Raw genomic sequence first — 19,979 nt, 5'->3', positions numbered from 1 at the left:
AACAGCCTAATCTTAAACCATCTGTAAGCCGGCCAGAGGCCTGAGTCCAAACAGATGATGCAGATGTGAGCCTCCCTCTGGGAGGGGTCTCTAGGGATCCTATAGATTACAATAACCTTGATGTAGTGCTGGCACTGCTGGGTCTGCTTGGGATTGGATCAGCCCAGAATCAAAACTAAGTCCCCTAGGACTGGCCAGGAATCTAAATTCGAGATCTGGAAGATACTTCATTCTTTCATGCACTTGCTGGAATAGGCTGTGTAAAGTCATGTTTCTGTCACCACTGTTAAGGGCTGGCTCCATTGTGGGAAACTGGCCATTTTAACTTCCAATGTGTTATTCTTTGAATAAAGCAGAACCCTTTCATACACAAAGAATTTATTTGTGCAACATGAGAGAAGCATCTGTTTTCTATACTATACGACTTGAGTTAATTAATTTTGGCTTATCCACCCAGAGGCTGGGCTGGAATGGCATCTTCATCATTAGGAGCTGACCTATTGGCTTGGCATTGAAATCAATTTAGAACAAATGGTCTCTATTTCAAGTCAGGTCGAACCATCTAAACCTCAAAACATCATACAGATATTGTTAGTGGCCTGGCTACTTTCTCATATTTGGAAAGATTTAATTATGGATGTAAAGGGGGAGGGATAATTTATTGCTTCTAACATTGGCATGGAGTGCTTTCCTTTGGAAATGTATATACTTTGATCTGCCAGGTTTTCAGTCAACTCCAGGCAAAGGCCTGTGCTAAAATGACTGGATCTATAAATGGGGGAGTCTTCTCTTTGAACTGATGCACATGTATGAAAGCCACATTTTTAAGCTACAAAAATCACCAATAATAAAAAAATGTATAAGCATTTCTATATCAGAGTGTCTCCCTAAAAAATATTAAAATATCATATGCTCACTCTAAAAATCAGTGGTCCATTTTTGCCGTGAGAATGTGGGGGTTTCATGCTTTGCTGTGTGCTAACAGATTAAGGGGGATATCTGGGGCAACTGGGCACAACAGCAAGGCAGAAGGCTGGGATACTCAGAGTGCTAGTGAGTCTACTGTTCTTTCTTTTCTTTCCCTCTTTTTTTCTTTTCTTTTCTTTCTTTCAATGATCTTGGGTCACTGAAAGAATTAAATCTGGCGTAATAGTCTGGTTTCTTTCTTTCTTTCTTAAGAAGCTTATGACAAACACTTCAGATGAAAATAGTCTAAAACATTTCTAGTTAAAACCTTATTTAAAATGCAAAGGAACATCAACAGCTACTGCTACAACCGCACACCCCTGCTCTGCTATCTGCATAAGCCCTCTTTCCTGAAGTCCTCTCCTGCTCCCACTCTTCCTTGCTTGTGTAGACCCCCTTTGTATTTCAAATATGTTCCACTGTCACCTCCTGCAGACAGCTCCTGCTGCCCCAAGCCCTTCACGACTTCCTTTGAACTTGGTCTTGCACTTGCTTGCATTATCTACCTATGCTCTCCCCCGCCACTAGACTCTAGGACTGTATTTCTCCGTTCTTAGCACAGATCTCAATGTTATGAGAGGAGGAAGAGGGAAAGGGGAGGTTGTTCATTCTACAGATGGGCTTACTCAAGTCAATGAAACTTCCCTAATGTACAAAACCTAGAATTTTGTAGAGAAAAAAAATTTTTTTTTCTATGTAGAATAACATAAACCTCCACAATGATGACAGTACAATCCAGTTTGTTTCTCTGGCCTAAAATATTTGTGGATTTTGCTATTGTATTTAGCAGTGGAGTGTGATGGTATTTCACTATCAACCTGCTCCATCTCCCAGAGCCTGATTTCAGCATTCATGTGCTTCTGATACCATGATAACCACTTTGTATAGGAGGGCTGCACCTCCGTGCTAAGAGGTGGGAATCAGGGTTACTGGACCCGATAGAGGAGCGTGATAGGCCTCTGAGTGCCGAAATCCATTCAGCTAATGTGAGCTGATTTGAAATCAGCCCAGCATGATTTCAAAACCAGGAAGTATAAAACAATGAAAAAACTAAATTACATCAATTCAGTTATATATATGAAATAATAAAAAGTTTAAAAAGGATTTCTAGGAAAATGTCACCAAAATAATGATATTCTCAAGAACTTAAACGATTGAACTAAAAGAGGAAAGCTGAATCAACAGGACACATTGAGCCTCAAGGGGAAAAAAAAGGCCTTGCTCTTTGATTTCATACAGAAACAGGAAACCTCCCCATTCCACACTACATTTAACAGTTAGCCTTGCTTCACATTTGCTGATCAAAATGCTTTTGTGCTTTTTGAAGAAATAATCAAAGTATCAGAGTGAACAACCAACAGTGATTTAGTAGAAGAAACACCCTAGGATAGGGCACAGGCTAGGGACGTGTGAAAAAGACCCCAGTCATCACGGAATAAAACCAAGAGATTGGCAAAGAGGCATTGCCTGGAGCATCCTCACACAAAAGGAAACAAGGGAAGCAATGGCCTAAATAGAAGACTGTCTTTACCAGCTACACATCTGAAGGGGGTTAATATCTAGAATCTATAAAGAATGAAAAATCAAATACTAAAATGAACAAGATACTTCTAAAACAACAAAGTACAAATAGCCAATACACACATGAAAAAAGGAAATCAACATCCTTAGCCCCTGAGTAAAGATAAGCCAAAGCCAAAACTACACTGAGATGACATATTACCCTGTCAGAACGGCTGTTCTTTAAGACAAACAAACAAGGCCAAGATGGCGCCGAAAGCGAAGAAGGAAGCTCCTGCCCCTTCCAAAGCTGAAGCCAAAGCAAAGGCCTTGAAAGCTAAAAAGGCATCCACAGCCACAAGAAGAAGAAGAAGATCCACATGTCACCCACCTTCCAGAGGCCCAAGATACCCTCAAAAGAACGCACCCAGGAGGAACAAGCTTGACCACTATGCCATCATCAAATTCCCCCTGACCACCGAGTCAGCCATGAAGAAAATAGAGGACAACAACACACTAATGTTCACTGTGGATGTCAAGGCTAACAAGCACCAGATCAAACAGGCCGTGAAGAAACTCTGTGACACTGATGGGGCCAAAGTCAATACCCTGATAAGGCCTGACGGAGAAGAAAGCGCATGTCCAGCTGGCTCCTGATTATGATGCTCTGGATGTTGCCAACAAGACTGGGATCATCTAAACTGAGTCCAGCTGGCTAATTCTAAATACACATTTTTTTTTACCATAAACAAACAAATAAACAAAAAATACAACAATAGATGCTAGTGAGGATGGTCAGAAGACACTTGCACACTGCTGCCAGGAACAACACTAAACTCAGCGACTGTGGAAATCAGGGTGGATGTTCCTAAAACAATCAGCCAACCAGCCATATAACGGAGCTAAGCCACTCCTAGGGATAGACCCCAAGAACATGAGTCAGTGCAACACAGAGATACTCAACCATGTTTCTGTACACCTCTCACTGTAGGCAAACTATGGAACCTGCCTCAATTCTGTCAACAAGTGAGCAATGAAGAAAATGTGATAGACTTTTTATTCTACCTTAAAGGATCAAATTATGCTCTTTGCCAGAAAATGGATGGGATGGGTGCACCCTATGAAGTGAAATAAACCAGACCCCAACAGACAAACATCACAGGCTTTCTTTCATGAGAAACATAGGTTTTACACACACACACACACACACACACACACACACACACACACACACACACACACACAAATAGAAAGGGGATTATTGAGTAAGAAGAAGAGAAGGATGAGGCTAAGAGAGTAGTCAGGAGAGTAAACATGGCCAAAGTGCATGATGGACTTGACTATGACATTGCTATGAAATCCGTTAATTTGCATGACAAATAATAGATGAATTTTTAAAAAGGTCAAATTCTGAACATGAAGATGTCAAGGCATTCCAAAATAGCCAACAAGACAATCTGAAATTCTACTTAAGCTTTTGGAAATCTGGTAGACTTGTGGTGTCACACAAATCATGACTACGTTAGGAATGGAGTGGACACAAAAGGGAGATCATGGAATCCAAAATCCAAGTTTGACTTGTTTGTCAGTAACTGGCCTCTCCAGTGTGTCTGGTGAATGGGAAAGTAAGCGTCTTAGGAGGAAGTTTTTAATGGATTTCTTGCAGCAAGCAAATGCTCCTTCTACCCCTAACCTCAGCTCAAAGCCTCTCGCCTCTTTCTGGTTGTATGCTGTTCGAGTACGTTTTTTTTTTCTTTGTTTAAATTATAGGATTGCAATTGGATTCTTTGCAGTCAGAGCACTGAAGTGACAGCTGTTTATCATTATCCTCATCAAGGGAATGTAAAATAAAAATAGTAATTTGTCTCTGATCTTTGAGGCAAAAAAAAAAAGAGTGGCCTGCAAACATTTAACCTTTTATGTGCAGGTTCATTGATGCTGTTTGCAAAATGTGAATAATACTGTAGAAACTTTTTTTTTTTTCCTGAAAAACACAACGGCCAGGCCATCTTGCTGCATGTTTTTTTTTTCTTGCATAGCATTTGAGAAATCAAATTAGAGCAATAAAAACAACCTTATAAATATAAAGTTTACAAAGTTTCAATAACTTTCTCATAAATTAGTCATACAGTACTTAAGAAACAGACTTTTTTCTTTTTACAAATTTTAACTAAAGAAATGATTACATATTTATGTATCTTAGGAACAGTTTGTGGATATCTTTTTGCAGCCCGGCCTATTCTACCATGTGGATCCCAGGAATCAGACTTGGATTGTCAGCCTTGGCAGTAAGCACTTTTTATCATTTAAGCCACCTTGGTGGTTCCTCAATTTTTAATATAAAAATTTTAAGTATACTACTTTAAACAGGTGAGGGAGTGAAATATTAAATGGGAGATAATTTTCATTAAATCTTGAATGCTCCATTATAGAACTCTGAGTTTGACTGGCGCACCTATTTCTTTTTTATGTCTTTTTATTTTCCTTAGAAAATTTTTATTTATTTATTTATTTATCTATCTATCTATTGGTTTCTAAATTATGTTATAGGCTTGAGGGCCACTGGAACCATCCAAAAATAATTTTGACATGAACCCTTCAAAAGCAGGATGATGGATGTTAAGTGTTGAAGCAGCAATATGTATATAAAAATACCAAGACCAGGGGTTTGCTGCATCTTTCCTTAGCAGTGGAGAAAACAGGATAAGATCCTATAGAGAAACATTCCGTAACAGAGGAGGGAAAACCCAGCCTGATGTGACTCAGTTTACCCAGTGCACTGACACTGACAGGCTGGGCCAAGCTCTCTCTGTTCTGCTATCTTCATTTCCATTTTTCTTGGACTTTTCAGTTACTTTACCTGAATATTAGTTTTCATTCTCCATGCAATGCAATGCAAATATCCTATAGATACACATTTTAAAAATATAACCAACAGTTGCCCTCATTAAAACACAATATGGTTATACAGTTCACTACTACTTTAAACAATGACATATATGTATATATGTATATGTATATATATGTGTATATGTATATGTGATTGCACTTTGCCTTAGCAAACCCAGTCATCATTATAAAAACACTGCTACCATGGTAATGCATCTCCAAATTTTTTCAGTCCCACATTATTGGAAATGTTTTCACTGAAAAGTCCCTACTTCCAATCATTTGCCTTTAAGTTGTTAAGGCTTTAAGTGGTTAAGGCTCTAAAGGTATGCGACCACACTTGTGCAAGACAGCCTATGGGCCGCAGTCCAGAAAGCCTAGCAGGGTGGTCTAGGTGTCAGTCTGGCAATGTGAGTATCAATGAATATTTACTGTGTGGCATGGAGATGTGAAAGATACAAAGTGTCAAAGCAGGGGCCCACTTGTGAGCTCTGAGTCCAAGAGTGTGCTGAAGGGGCTCAGGGCACAGAGGACAGGGCACAGGGTATTGTTATATGGATGTGAACATTGAAAATCCTCTCAGAACTTGAGTGAGGTTTCAAACACCATGACATCAGGGGCATGGCACCATTTTCCCTCTGGGAACGTGTAGGAACTTAATGGCCATTGTGGCCTTTTCCTGAGGAATTGGGTTTTTGGTTTAGAAGCGTCCTGAGACACTGAGCCTGAAATTGCTGGGTGTCACCATGGAGAAAACGAAGGCAACCCATTGCACTCTTCATGTTGAGCCCTTGTCCCTGGATACGATAAAGAACTGTGTAGATCGGCATTTGGCATTGCATTTGGTTAACCAAGCGTGAGGACTGCGACCAAAGGTGTCCACAGATTGAGACGCGGTTGCAGTCAAAGCATCTAGCATCAGGAGGGACGTGGGCTGAGAAACATTCCGTAACAGAGGAGAGAAAACCCAGCCTGATGTGACTCAGTTTACCCAGTGCACTGACACTGACAGGCTGGGCTAAGCTCTCTCTGTTCTGCTATCTTCATTTCCATTTTTCTTGGACTTTTCAGTTACTTTACCTGAATATTAGTTTTCATTCTCCATGCAATGCTTAACACATTTCTAAGTAACATCATAATAAACATTGTAAAATTATGTGATTAGATTTAACTGCTAATTAAAAACCTTTGGAATTTTAAACACTTAACCGAAAACACCAACAAATAATGATAATGAGATGTTTAAAACTGAGAACTCTCTAAAGACCAAAGCTTCCAGAAGATATTTGCCTTTGTGTAGCCAGCAGATATTTATATATCTAACAAGTAGATCAACTGATAGCTGAGGTCACTAATTGGAGCTGGGAGGGATAAGGTAGAGGCTTTTGGCTCATAATGGCATTCACATTTAAAATCAATAAATAAAATTGCATTTATAAGTAAAAGATGGAAATGAGGGATCTTGGGACAATTTAAAAATTTTATGCAACCAATCATGAAGTTCTCTAAGATGTAATTCTACGCACCCTTTAACGTAGCTCAGTGGTTCTCAACCTTCTAACACTGACCCTTTAATACAGTTCCTCATGTTGTGGTGATCCCCAGCCATAAAGTTATTTTTTTCTGCTACTTCATAACTGTACTTTTCTACCATTATGAATTGCAATGTAAATATATGTTACACAGGATATCTCATATGTTAAACCCTGTGAAAAGGCCATTTGACCTGCAAAAGGGTCATGACCTGCAGGTTGAGAATTGCTGATCTAGTTCAAAGTCTCTATTACCTTATGTAACAAATAGGCTCATGAATATGAGAAATTCATGTCAAGTACTTTTTTTATTGTTTGAGTACTGCTGAAAGCTGGAGTTTATGTGGTTGTGGGGCACCTGCGGTAGGTTCAGGTGACCAAAGTACAGTCTCCTGGAAGAACAGCAAGAGCTTTTAACTAGTGAGAAGTCTCCACAGACCCTCATGTTAAGTATTTTAAGTTGTAAATATTTATTTTGGGATAATCTTACCTTATGAAATTACTTTTGTTTGCTATAACTTAACAGCTTTTCATATAAACAATAAATAACTGAGACAAAGTATAATCCATGCCTTACAAATTTATCTTCAATATATTTATCTAAAATGCATAATTGTAGGAAAAAATTAAATTATGATGTATTATGTTCTTTCTCTCTCTCTCTCTCTCTCTCTCTCTCTCTCACACACACACACACTTGCTTTTTGAGACAAGATTATATTATATAACCCAGGGTGCCCAGGTTGAACTTGAATTCCTGATCATCCTGCCTCCTTCTCCCAAGTGTGCCATGATGTCCAGCAAACAGACATTTTTAAGCCTCACTAAGAAATGGATATCAGGGGCTATAATTTTGTGCAGCAAAAAGCCAGTCTTGTTACAAAGTTTGAAATGAGGGCAAATGAAGATTTTAAAAATTATAAATTATAAAAGAAAATCTTGTACTGATAATTGTTTTGCCCTTTAAAACATATACATGATTTAGCTGGGTGTGGTGGCGCAGGCCTTTAAGCCCAGCACTTGGGAGGCAGAAGCAGGTGGATCTCTGTGAATTTAAGGCCAGCCTGGCCTACAAAGAGAGTACAGGACAGCTGAGGCTACACAGAGAAACCCTGTCTCAGAAAACAAAACCAATGAACCAACCAAACACACACACACACACACATGAATTAATTGTAAACTTAAGGATGTCAAATAGGGACAATAATATCTGAAGAGTATGAGAGCAGCATGAGAGCTCATAACAGATGAGCTGTGTAGTAAATTAACACTGCAACTATGCAATTGGTATCACTGATTTCCTTAAAAGGTAGATAATCTTTCAAAGTTCAATGTGAATAAATTACAAAGTGTTTGCATGCAAAAATCTCTAAGTAAAAACTTTCTAAAAAGCAATGCATTAAAAGTACACAATGTCTTCACTTACCAGGAAAATGGGATAGTGGTGAGGACATCCTAAGGTGAGAGAAATATAGGAGATAGGGAAATAGATGGATCCAGAGGGTCCTAGAAACCTACAAGAAGAACACTATGATGGCCAGATCTGGGCCCAGGGGTTCTGCTCGATCTATGACACCAACCAAGGACAACACTGCAGTCATCATCAAACCCCTACCCAGACCTAGCCAAGGGACAGAATATTCTCCACAGTTAAGTGGAGACTGGGGACTGACTTCCACACGAACTCTGGTGCCCCTTATTTGGCCATCTCCCCTTGATGGGGAGGCCCGATGGCACTTGGAAGAAGGATAGCAGACTACCAAGAAGAAATTTGATACCCTAGCATCATATTCAAGGGGAAGAGGTCCCCCTCAGTCGTAGTCATAGGGAAGGGGAATGGGGTGAAAGTGGGAGGGAAGGAGGAATGGGAGGATGCACGGGATGGGATAGCAATTGAGATGTAATATGAATGATTTTATTTTTCAATAAAAAATATTTTAAAAATACACAATGGTGTGGAGTCATTTTTTTCCTAATGTATAGAAAAGAATGAGGATACCCCAGTCCTAAGTGAAACATCCATATCACACCTGCCTCCTCTGAGGCTCTGAGAACATCATGGAAGACGTTTCAAACAGTAACTGGGCAATGTTAAAGGTGCAAGAGCTGGGCTAAGTAGCTAAGTGGGAACCTCGTACATAATAGTCCTTGTCTATTATGTACAAGGTACACGTAAACCACATGTGGGGTGTCCCTGTAATCCTAGCACTAAGGAGGCAGAAATACCAGGATAAGACATTCAAGGTCATCTTGGCTACATGTGAGTTCAAGGCTGGCCTGGCCTATTTGAGATCACACTACATGAATCCATGTAGCATCCATCTAACTCATTCTGGTTTCAAACACTTATGTCTGAGAATACTTATAAAATGGAAAACATTAGGAATGCTACGGATATGTGCTTAAAGTCCAACGTTAGGGAAGTCCACCAGTATCGGCTGGGAATGGATGGCCTGGGATGTTCAAATCACTTTCATTTGAGTGAAAATTAGAATGGAGTGTGACAAACAAGATCACACACCCTGTCATAGCTTTGTCCCTAATTAGTTTTGTGATGTAAATGAAGTGAACACTAATATTTACGTCACTTCTCTAGGTATTAATTTCTGTGCCTGTGCGAAAGAGTTACATTAACATCATACACATCTTATGAAACAGAACTGGTGAGATATAACCAAATAACACGTTGTAGGCATTTAATATAATGCTTACATATTCAAGAGGCATGAGTCATTTTTATCATTTGAGATGAGTGAGGTGCGTGCCATATGTGAAAGCACAGTTTACAAAGCCATAAAGGTGAAAATCCCAAAGGATCTGCACCTACCCATAGAGAACTTGGGATGGTCCTAACCACACCCTGCCAATCCAGGGATATGGCTACTAGCACTTGAAATCTCCAATACCACCTGTACTCATCTGGTTAGACTTGAAGGTCCCCTCCCTAGCACACAGCTTTGTCACTGCAGCTGCTGGCAAATCAAAGCCCTCGCTTCCCTTGGATCCGTCTTGTGGTGGGAAGTTTCTATGCATGCGCTATACGTCCACAATGTGGCCATGAGCAACCCTAGCCCAGCACTACCTACTTTACAGCACGGGAATGGCACAGGATTGAGGGCTCCTTGCTAGTTTAGAGAGGTCAAAAGATCTCTATCACCCATGTTTATCCCTAGAAAACGGTGTGTGTGTGTGTGTGTGTGTGTGTGTGTGTGTGTGTGTGCATGCAGTTTCTCTTATCTATGACCTATAGCTCTTGGACAGCAGATACTATAGCAAAAACTACAAACTGTAGTTCCTTTTTTCTCTTTTTTCTTGGGACTGAGGGAAGGACTTCTCTATACCCTATAACTCCAAGAGCATGAACTCTAGAGCGAGGGGTTCTATAGCTATATTGATACATGATGAAGTAGAATTCAGACCAAAATTAGTCAGAGTACATCAGGCCACTTCATATTGATGGAAGGTATAATCAAGAGGGTATTACAGGTCTAAAAATATGCACCAAACACTGGCACACCCAAGAGATAGAACTATAAAGTATGTAAGTATAAAAGGGGATAAAAACAGCAAGAAGTGGTAACTGACTTATATATAAGTCCTAAAAACTGTGCCAGAAATCTCCTAAAACTGATAAATGCTTTCAGAAAATGAGTCTTTTCTCTACATCAACAACAAACTCATTGAGAATGAAGTCAGGAAAACAATCCCATTCACAGTAGCTTAAAAGTCACAGAGGAATAAATCTAAGCAAGCGAATGACCTCTGTGCTGAAAAGTTTAAAACACCAAATAAAGCATTTAAATAAGACACGTAGGTGGAGAGGCCTCTGGGACTTATGGATTGGCAGAATTAGTATTGTAAAAATGATGACAGTACCAAGGTGACCTACAGTCTCAATGCGGTCTCCACCAGAATTCCATAACATTCATCAGAGAAATAAAAAAAGGAAGTCTAAAATTCATAACCCTGGATCCAAAATAATCCTTTGTAAAAGGAACAATGCTGAAGGTGTCCCCTTATCTGACATCAGGTTATATACAAAGTCATAGTGATAAAGCAACAAAGCACAAAAACAAGACATCTACATCAGCTGACTGGAATGGAATGGAATGGAACAGGAGGACCCAGAGTTAAGCCACATAACTATAGCCAGCCAGTTTTTGACAAAGATGAGAAACACACACCTTTGAGAAAAGGCAGCCTCTTCTACAAATGGTACTGGGAAAACTGAAATTTCACTTGTAGAAAAATGAAAACAGACCCCTGTCTCTCACCTAGAATAAAAATCAATTAAAATGGATAGAATATTTTAATGTGAGACTTGAAAATCTGAAACTGGCAGAGAAAAACAAATCAATATATAGACATAGGCAAGGAATTTCTGAAAATGGCCTCTAATGGCTTAGGAAGTTAAATCAATGATTTACTCATGGGATTACATGTATCTTCTACACAGAAAAGGAGGCAATCAAGTGATGAAGAGTCAGGCTATTGAATGGGACAAAAACTCATTGCTAGCCATATAGCTGACAGGGTATTAATAGCAAGACTACCTAAAGGATGCAACTAGATACTAAAACCCCCAAAGAATGCAACCACTAAAAGGACCAATGACCTGAACAGACAGTTCTCAAAAGACGAAGTACAAGTGGCCAAGAAACACAAAAGTGTCAGACATCTGTAGTCATCAAGGAAATACATACACTTAAAACTACACTGAAATTCCATGTCACCCAGTCAGAATGCCTGTCATTTAAAAACCAAACAACAGCATATGTTGGTGAGTATGTGGGGGGAGGGGTTCCCTCGCAGTGTTGGTGCAGTGAAGTTTCTTCAAAAAATGAAAACGAAACTAATATGTCAGGCCACCACCCTAGGTACATACCAAAAGGACTGTAGATTGAACACAGCACCTCCATATTTATTGCGGCACTATTCACAATAGGCAAGTCCTTGAATCACTAAAAGAATGAATACAAAATAGATTTGACCTGACCATGCTCCCTACAAGAAACATATACTAACAAAACCCCTAGGTATAGTCATGAGCAGTCTCCTTTGGAGAGTGGTTGGTCAGAGTGATCCAAACGACTCTCAAAACAATACGGGCTGTTGTTGCCCTTGGATGTCTTCACAGAGGGGTTGAAGGTAAGCCCATATTGATGAAGACATCACCCAGTTAGGACACAGGACTTGGATTAGTCAAGCTGGTTCTAACATAAAAGCTTCCTTCCAGGGGTCTAGGTTCCACAGGACCAGCAAGAATTATTCAAGTAATAGACGGAGGGAAGCAATAAATAGTCCTAGCTAGCAGTGACACCTGTGAACCACATGACCTTCGACGAGTTATCAATGAGGGGACAATCATAGTGCTCATAGTGTTGGTGGTGAACAACAGCTACGTGAACTGATGGCCTGCTCAACAGAGAAATCATGTCTGGTAGTAGAAGCCTAGCCTCCAGCCTGGGATGAGTGAGGCCATGGATCTTAGAAGAGAATCTACTACCACTACTTCACTAGACCTGCACACTCCCTTAACTACATTGGAAGTCTTATCCTTACACCCACAAATAAGTAGTTACCACCCTTATCCAAGAAAGCATCACTCTACAGCAAATGGAGACTATTTTTTAAACCCACAACTGTATAAAATGCAAAGATCAATGGATTGTGGGGAGCCCCGCCCCATGCTTTTTTAAAAGTGAAAGAAGGATTTGTTTTATTGATTTCATTCTACTGGGATTTGGCTTGCTGTTTTCTTTGGTTATCCCTCCATCTTTTGTAATTAAGATGAGCTACTAATATTGTAGATGAAAAAAAAAAAGATCCTCAGTGATTTCATAGAAACACTGTAAATAGAATTATCTGTTGTACTTGTAAAGTTTGTATTGGTACAAACCAGTTTATTGAACATTCATATGTGTTAAACATTTCACACGCTACAACAAAGGCACTAGGTTTCCTGGAAGATGAAAGGGGAGGGGAACAGAGCATAGGTTTTTGCCATCTATTTTGGGAGGATATTATTAACAGGCAAAAAGCAACATAGAAGGATAGTAAGTAAAGAGTGCTAAGGGGTGTGGTCAGGTGTAACTGGCTTTCCAAGAGAGGAGAGAGTTCTGGAATAAACTCTAGAAGTTTTAGGAAACAGACAAGGCTATTATCAAGGAGGTAGGTGAGACTTGATTTGCTTGCCCTGGGTCATGAAGATACCATGATATCGGGGTTAAGAATTTTTCTTTTAGGCAAGGTATACATGCCTCATGATGTTCAAAAGGGCTACATTACACGAAAGACTAAAGACACCCAAGATGACATGAAAAACTAATGTCAGGGTGCCGCTAAGGAAGAAGCAGTTACAAGACGTTGCTTTCTATGCTGCATTCCAATCATATCAGGACTTGTCTATTCCCAATCAAAGTAGGTGCACCACAACGGCTGCTTCTGGCCATGTTTTCCCTTTAAATCTGAATGACCGATTGTCTAATAGTTACTAAAGTCTTTCCCTTATTCAATGTGACCATTGTTTCCAGTAAGATGAGCCAGAACTGTTCTGTCCTTCCTACATGCTCAGCATATTCAATTCTTCTTGTCATTAAGAAATTAGGTTCTTTTCATGTCAATAACTTTCTGATGAGTCATTTTTAAATTATATTTTAATGCATTTCACACACTACTTGACTTAGTCCATTTTTCTGTTCCCAAAACTGAATACTGCAGTCTGGGCCCTTCATAGAAGTTTGCTTAGTTTAAGGTTCTGGAGGCTGGGCAGTTCAAAAGCATGTACCTAGTGTCTGGGGGGGGGGCTGTCTTGGTACATTAGAGCATGGCGCAAGTCAGCTCATGAAGTGGCAGCGAAAGTGTGCTAGCACAGGGCTCCACCTGGTTCCTTAAAAGAATAAGGCCGGTAGTGCCACCAACGGCCACAAATATGTCTACTCTTAGTTATCTTCTAAGAACTCAACCCTTTAATACCACTAACATTCACATTTGGAGATGAAGTCTCTAACAAATGAACTTTTTTGGGGTGGGGGTACACATTCAAACCGTGAGAGTATTCAGTCATATTTATGCAGAAGTAAATTTTTTCTTCATGAAGACCTACAGGGAAAGTCAGTAGAGAATGATAAAGGAATACGTAGCAGTAGGTATATATAACCCTAGCTAGTACCTGGGAGTTGAGGCAGGATGATTATAAGCTCAAGCTTAGACTAAGACCACAACCTAAACAAACAAACAAACAAACAAGCAAACAAAGAAACAGGAGCTGGGATATAGCTTAGTTGTAGAGTACTTGGACAGTATGTGTGAGTCTTATGTGAAGGGGACTGAAAAAAAAGAAAAAGAACGTTCAGTAGAAGTGATTATAGGGTTATCTGGCACTTTGGCTTCAATTCTTCCTAAGAGCTGGCATGCCTTTCTAGATGGGAAGCAAGCAACTAATGTGGTTGAAGGGACTATATGCATCAGGCCACAGACTAGGTGACCGAGAGATGTGTAGCAGCCAGTGAAGGTTTTGTAAGCATGGGGCCCCATGAATTTAGAATGAGTCAGTATTTGTAGGAAATATTCCTGTGTTGGAGTTTTGTAGTTAGAATAGAGAAAGCAGAGAGTATGAAGACCCAGCATGGTTGATGGATACAAGGGACCTCCTCACCACAGCCTCTGATAAGTATTCAACATGAGAGGAGAAGGGGGGACATTGCAGAAAGATTTGCCAGTTAGCACTGAGACCCAGGAAGGGTGGGGAGCTTCCTGGGGAACTGCCATAGCTAGCTGTTGATAGAAAGCAAGTGCTCTCCCAGCCTGCCAGCAGCTACGTGATAGCCAGTAGCCAAATGCCCTTTAAAAGGTTCCTGCCATCACAGACTGCTTTCTTGGTCTCTGTCTGTCTGTCTGTCTGTCTGTCTGTCTGTCTGTCTCTCTCTCCCTCTATCTCTGTCTCTCTCTCTCTCATCCTGTCTCTGCTCTGAAATGGCTTTTTGCCCCCTCCACTCCCCCAGTAAATCTCTTGCATGAGATCTGTGGGGTGGGGTGGGGTGGCATACCTTGAACCCGTCCCTCCAAGGTACTCTGAGCAAAATCCTAACACCTGTCAGACCAGGACCTCAACTTGGCTATTGGGAGAATCAGCCAAGTGATTTTGAAGAAAGCAGGATACTTAAGCCCCATCCACAGAGGTTGTGATAACTGGTCTGGATGAAGCCGGGAGCATCTGCAGTGTTAAAAGTGCTCCAGTGTGAGAACCTCTGCAGTAAGGAGACAGCCTGGGGAGAGCAGAGGGCTTAGGTGAATGGAGGTTCTACTGAAGACTGTATAGGGTGGAATAAAAAAAATGGCTATTTATGATCTTGGGCCATAAAAAAAAAAATCCCCAGGAAAAAGAAGGGTCTGAGTTAACATAAAACTTAGTATCTATGGTTTAAGATCCAAATGTGAGCTCAGCTAGTTTCCACTGAGCAGGAGTCACCATTCCCAGACAGTCAAACTTGGCACTGTGGTAGGCAGACGACTGAACAGAAAGGAAAAGTCACCAAGCTTTCGTCTAAAAAGAAAGGGAGGGGGCGGCTCTCTAAGACCCAGTGGGACTGAGGGTAAGTGCCAAGAAGACACAAGGGCGCTTAGGAAACCCCACTGTGGGGCCACATCCAAGTTCAGCCATATCCCAACAGATCTCCAGAGATGACCATGGGAGGGCTTGAGGCAGCTGTGGGATTTCAGTTGTAAAAGCCGGTCACAGCCCTGGTTTTCTTAGTAGCCATTTATGGCTCTTTTTCATAAATCTGGCTAAAATGTTTTTGAATTCCTTTACGCTTCCTGCCAGTACCACCTTCTGAAACTAATGAGCTCCGCAAGTTTATAACCTGCTGCATGAGGTACATTTCCTTTCATTTGCCCTGAACTTACTTCACTCTGCTTGAAAAAGTACCCTCCTTGTCCTTAAGGAGAAAAAGTAAACAGGATCAAGAGATGAGGGCAGATTGGCTAAAGTAAGTAGGGCAGAAAAAGAGCCAGGTGTCCCGAGGAACTGCAGACTACCTTAAATCCATAGCGTAGTTTAAAAGGCAGGCGGCTGGAATGCGCAGCCAAGAGTGAGCAGTGTTCCTGGGACAATGGCTCTGTTGTTCTCCTGCCCAGACCCTGCCAGGGGTCCTGCTTCCTGTTTGGGGCTCTACTGCTCAAATGAAAGGGAGAGTTTAAATGTTTAGCAGATAGCAAGAAAAAAACAAAACAAAACAAAACAAAAAACAAAGACAAAATAGCAAAAGCAGAACCCACAGGAAAAATAAGACATATTTGGATTTTTTTTTTTTTTTTACAATTACATGTATCTCCTAGGAAAATACCTAGGATCCTGTGTTTTAAAAAGAGAGGACTTTCCAATGATAATAATTATTAGTACAACTGAGAACAGAAAATGATGTCTTTTATTTTTTCGTTAGGTTTCTATTTCTGAAATAACTTTTGGTTTACCTGGCCTTTGAACATGGCTCCCTGGACTAGAAATGAAGCCAAATGAGTTATTTGCTCAGAAGCATGTCGTCATTTTGGTCTAGGTTAAAGGATGAAACACAAGATAAACACCTTACAAAAGAAGGGGGCTGACTATCGTAATGTTAATGTGTCATATTTTTAAAACTATAAAGTAGAGACATTTTTAACACATTGTTTTTTTTTTATGGGCGGAATGGTGGACTGAAGTATCAGTTATCCCCCCACTGCCCCCCCTGCCCCCTGCCCCCCGCCCCTCACCCCCTAACCCTCCCCACCCCCAGTCACAGTATATAGCTGCCTATAGGAAAGTCTTGCGCTTTATTGGCAAATAGGGCAAAGGTTATGTGTGGCAGGAATCTAGCCCTGTAGCTTGTGCAGGACGCAGGCTAGGCTATAAAACTGCTCATTAAGGCGCCCTGCTCTGATGTGGAAGCAATCACATGAGCTCAGGAGGAGAGCCACACGCACTGTCTAGAAATATTTCCATGAAAGCCTGCGAAAACGGTCCCTCCCCAGTCATGAGCAACACACGGTTGCAGCTCATACAAATAGCCTCACTTAAAAGACCTAAATATCTTTCCTGCAATGCTGGCTTTGACTGACTGCCAAGAGCTACTTAAGGCTGTTAAATTTTTTTTCCTTTTAATTTTTCTGAATAGACTGTATGGTGCACACAAGGTAAGATGGCGCCTACACCAGAAGTTCCTGAAGGAGAGTGAGAAAGAGTTTACATACTAACCCTTCATCCCAAATCCCACTTTAAAGTTCTGCAGTGGTTTCGAATGTCAACCCAAGTAATAGAAAAGGAGGGGTGGGGGGGCGGCGAGGAAAGGCATTTAACAATTGATTGGGCATCGGTTGTCCACACTTGGGTACCTTACTGAACAGAAAGTGTAGACTGAGGATTCAAAGCTAATAATAGTAATGGCTCACTGGCTAAATTATGAGTGGCAAGAGGACTTCTAAGAAGGCAGTTAGCCCCAGAGCTACTCAGACAGACTTGCTTACACAACGGCTGGCTGCTCCAGGAGGCTGTGAGCCAAAACCAACATCAACACCCAGCAGCGCCAGTCACTCACAGAAGGACTGTATAGCCTGATGCTGATGAAGTGCATTGTGGGAATGAATGAGGAGTCAAGACCCCCATCTCACTTTTAATGTGAATCTTGTGATGTCCCAGACCCTGTCTGAGCCAGGAGAGGGGCACCCTGCTGGACTCTGCTTGGGCCCTGTGATTAATGGGAGTGACAGGGGGCCAGGCTCTTGTAGAAAATAAACTAGGGGTGAACGCAGTAGGCAGTGAATCATGAACTCTGAATTCAACCCCCACTGCTCTATATAGGGTCTCTTTTACCGTCCCTGTGGTATGTGTTGGGGTTGGGTTGGGATGGGGGATGCAGTGAAGTGTGGATGTTGTTATTTTTTATTTCAAAGAAAGAGCTGCAGATGGTTTCTTTCGTGTCTCACTCCTAAGGCTTGTGTTATCTTGTAAAGGCAGCTTGAAGCTGCTTGCAAGAAACCAGGAATCCAAGTGAGAGAGCCTGCCTGCTCAAAGCCGGGCTGGATGGCGACAGGCTTCCAGCCAGCATCCCAGGCTGCCTGGCCAGGTGTGATCTTGCTGGTTGTCGCTGCTGCTGTTTTCTGGTCGGGGAGGGAACTCACTGAGAATCACGCAGACATTTGGCTAGAATAAAAACATGGAGCTGCATCACACAGCCAAACCCAGTCTCACGTCCTGTGAGATAGCTTGGACAACCCGAGCACATCCTGGCAGCCAAGCTCATCTGTTCAGACTTCGCTACAAAAAGGGTTTCCTCATTCACCCAGCTGTGAACAAACAAAACCAAACAAAAGCCTCGGCTCTTTTTCCCCTCTTACTGGCTCCTAAAACATTTCATTCAGGAATAATGATTTCTCTTATAGTAATAGACATTTTAAAATTAGTATCGTCCCTCTAAAGCGGCAGTTTACATTTTTACCTCTTTCCAGTTTTACTAGCCATTTACTCTGGGATGGGCACATTTATCCTCTTAGTACTGCCCATGCTGTAGTGTGGCATCCAGACTTAGTGAAACAGATTTGTCCATGGAACTCAGAAGCAGCAGAGCACTAGCTCCAGACAAGGAAGTCACACTCTTTATAAAGTGGCACGGAAGGGAGGTGGATGATTGCTGGGCACTGGCCCAGGGTGTGGCACCATGGGACTCGGTGTAGCACCGTGGGACACAATGTGGCACTGGCCCCAGGGTGTGGCACCGGGGGACTCAGTGTGGCATTGTGGGACTCAGAGCTGCAAACAGCTTCCCAAGAAAAGGCAGGAGTTCAAGACCATAGACTGGCACGGCTGTGAGCCACTGGCAGACATGAGTCTGGCTCAAAGCAACATCCCATTTTCACTTTGGAGGGTCCCTCTTGCTCTGTGATTGGTTCAAATGCAGAAATGCATCACCTTTGCGAGAACTCTCTGAATGCAGTACTTAGCAAAACCTCCTGATTTGACCTGATTCAATGAGCAAGTTCAGATGGGCTGGTGAGCCAAGGGGTGGGAAAAAGCAACAGAAGAAAAGGAGGTACAAGGTATCTGCCCTCTCTCAGGGGCTCTGCTGTTGGTGGTGTTCACTCAGTTTTAAGCACAGAGCTCCTGAAGAATGTCTCTGGTCTGGCAGAAAGATATGTGGGAAAAAAGACCTATGCCACATGTCAAAATACTTCAGTTATCTGATGTTTCATGAGAGACTGAGGAGATGCAACACACCAACACACACACACACACACACACACACACACACACGTTAACAAGATTTAAAGCCCCTCATTTTTATTCCTGAATCCCTGAAAAGGAAACTGTTTCATGTGCCAAGGAACACAGCAATTTATTATTATTTTTTCTTTCTTTCACCCTATGTACCCTCCCAATAGCATTAAAAGCAGTCGGGGGATGTGGGCAGAAAGCTGAGGGAGGAAGGGAGTGAGAGGCAGAAAAAGATGGCCTTTTAATAGCCTCTGCTGCACTGGTTCGACACAGTAGGAACCTTGTGTTTCAGACTCCAACTGTTTCCTTCCTCTGCAGCCTTGACTTGGCTGTATCCTGAAGCCATGCGCTGAGGTCTCTGGACAGATCTGGGAGAGGCAGTGTTTCAACAACTGGCCTTTCTGAGAGGGATGATGGAGAGGCCACAGCAAAGTATGGTTACCTTGATTTGCAAACAAGCAAGCAAGCAAACAAACATACATACATTTTGGGGGTATTTCAGGCTTACTGACTGTCTCCAGAATCAACACAGAGTTTCTGTGCCATGTTTTCAAACATGAATGTCTCGCAGAAACTCCCAACCCAGGTCAAGCTCAGGACACTGATGTCCTTCCTGTCCTGAACTCAGGATTCGATTTGGGATGCACATCCACACATTAACTGTACCTGTTCTGTTTGTGGCTATTCCGAAATATCTTTTCACCCCATTCACACTTGGAAAGGACTGATATTTGGTTTTTACAGTGCCCCCTGTTTGGACTTTAGTTAGCGCTAATTTCAAATTATATACTTGTTTTTTGTTGTTGAGAACAAACTCATATGGATGACGGTTTCTTCTGAGTGCT

General features: G+C 41.6%; 1 protein-coding gene, 1 long non-coding RNA gene and 1 pseudogene across 7 annotated transcripts in view; 2 read left to right on the top strand and 1 right to left on the bottom strand.

Moving 5' to 3' along the window:
- The window catches only part of DNM3 (dynamin 3), a 469,385-nt gene that overhangs the window by 38,692 nt on the left and 410,714 nt on the right, over window positions 1-19,979 (bottom strand). The window lies entirely within an intron of this gene.
- The window catches only part of LOC311602767, a 65,817-nt gene that overhangs the window by 44,272 nt on the left and 1,566 nt on the right, over window positions 1-19,979 (top strand). The window lies entirely within an intron of this gene.
- On the top strand, window positions 2,719-3,256 carry LOC311591185 (large ribosomal subunit protein uL23-like; annotated as a pseudogene). Its single transcript has one exon. The product of its transcript is annotated as a large ribosomal subunit protein uL23-like (transcript).

The sequence above is a fragment of the Acomys minous genome (assembly GCF_964271855.1).
Source record: "Acomys minous genome assembly, chromosome: 1".
Classification (NCBI taxonomy): Eukaryota; Metazoa; Chordata; class Mammalia; order Rodentia; family Muridae; genus Acomys; species Acomys minous.
This window is presented reverse-complemented; position numbering and strand designations above follow the sequence as displayed.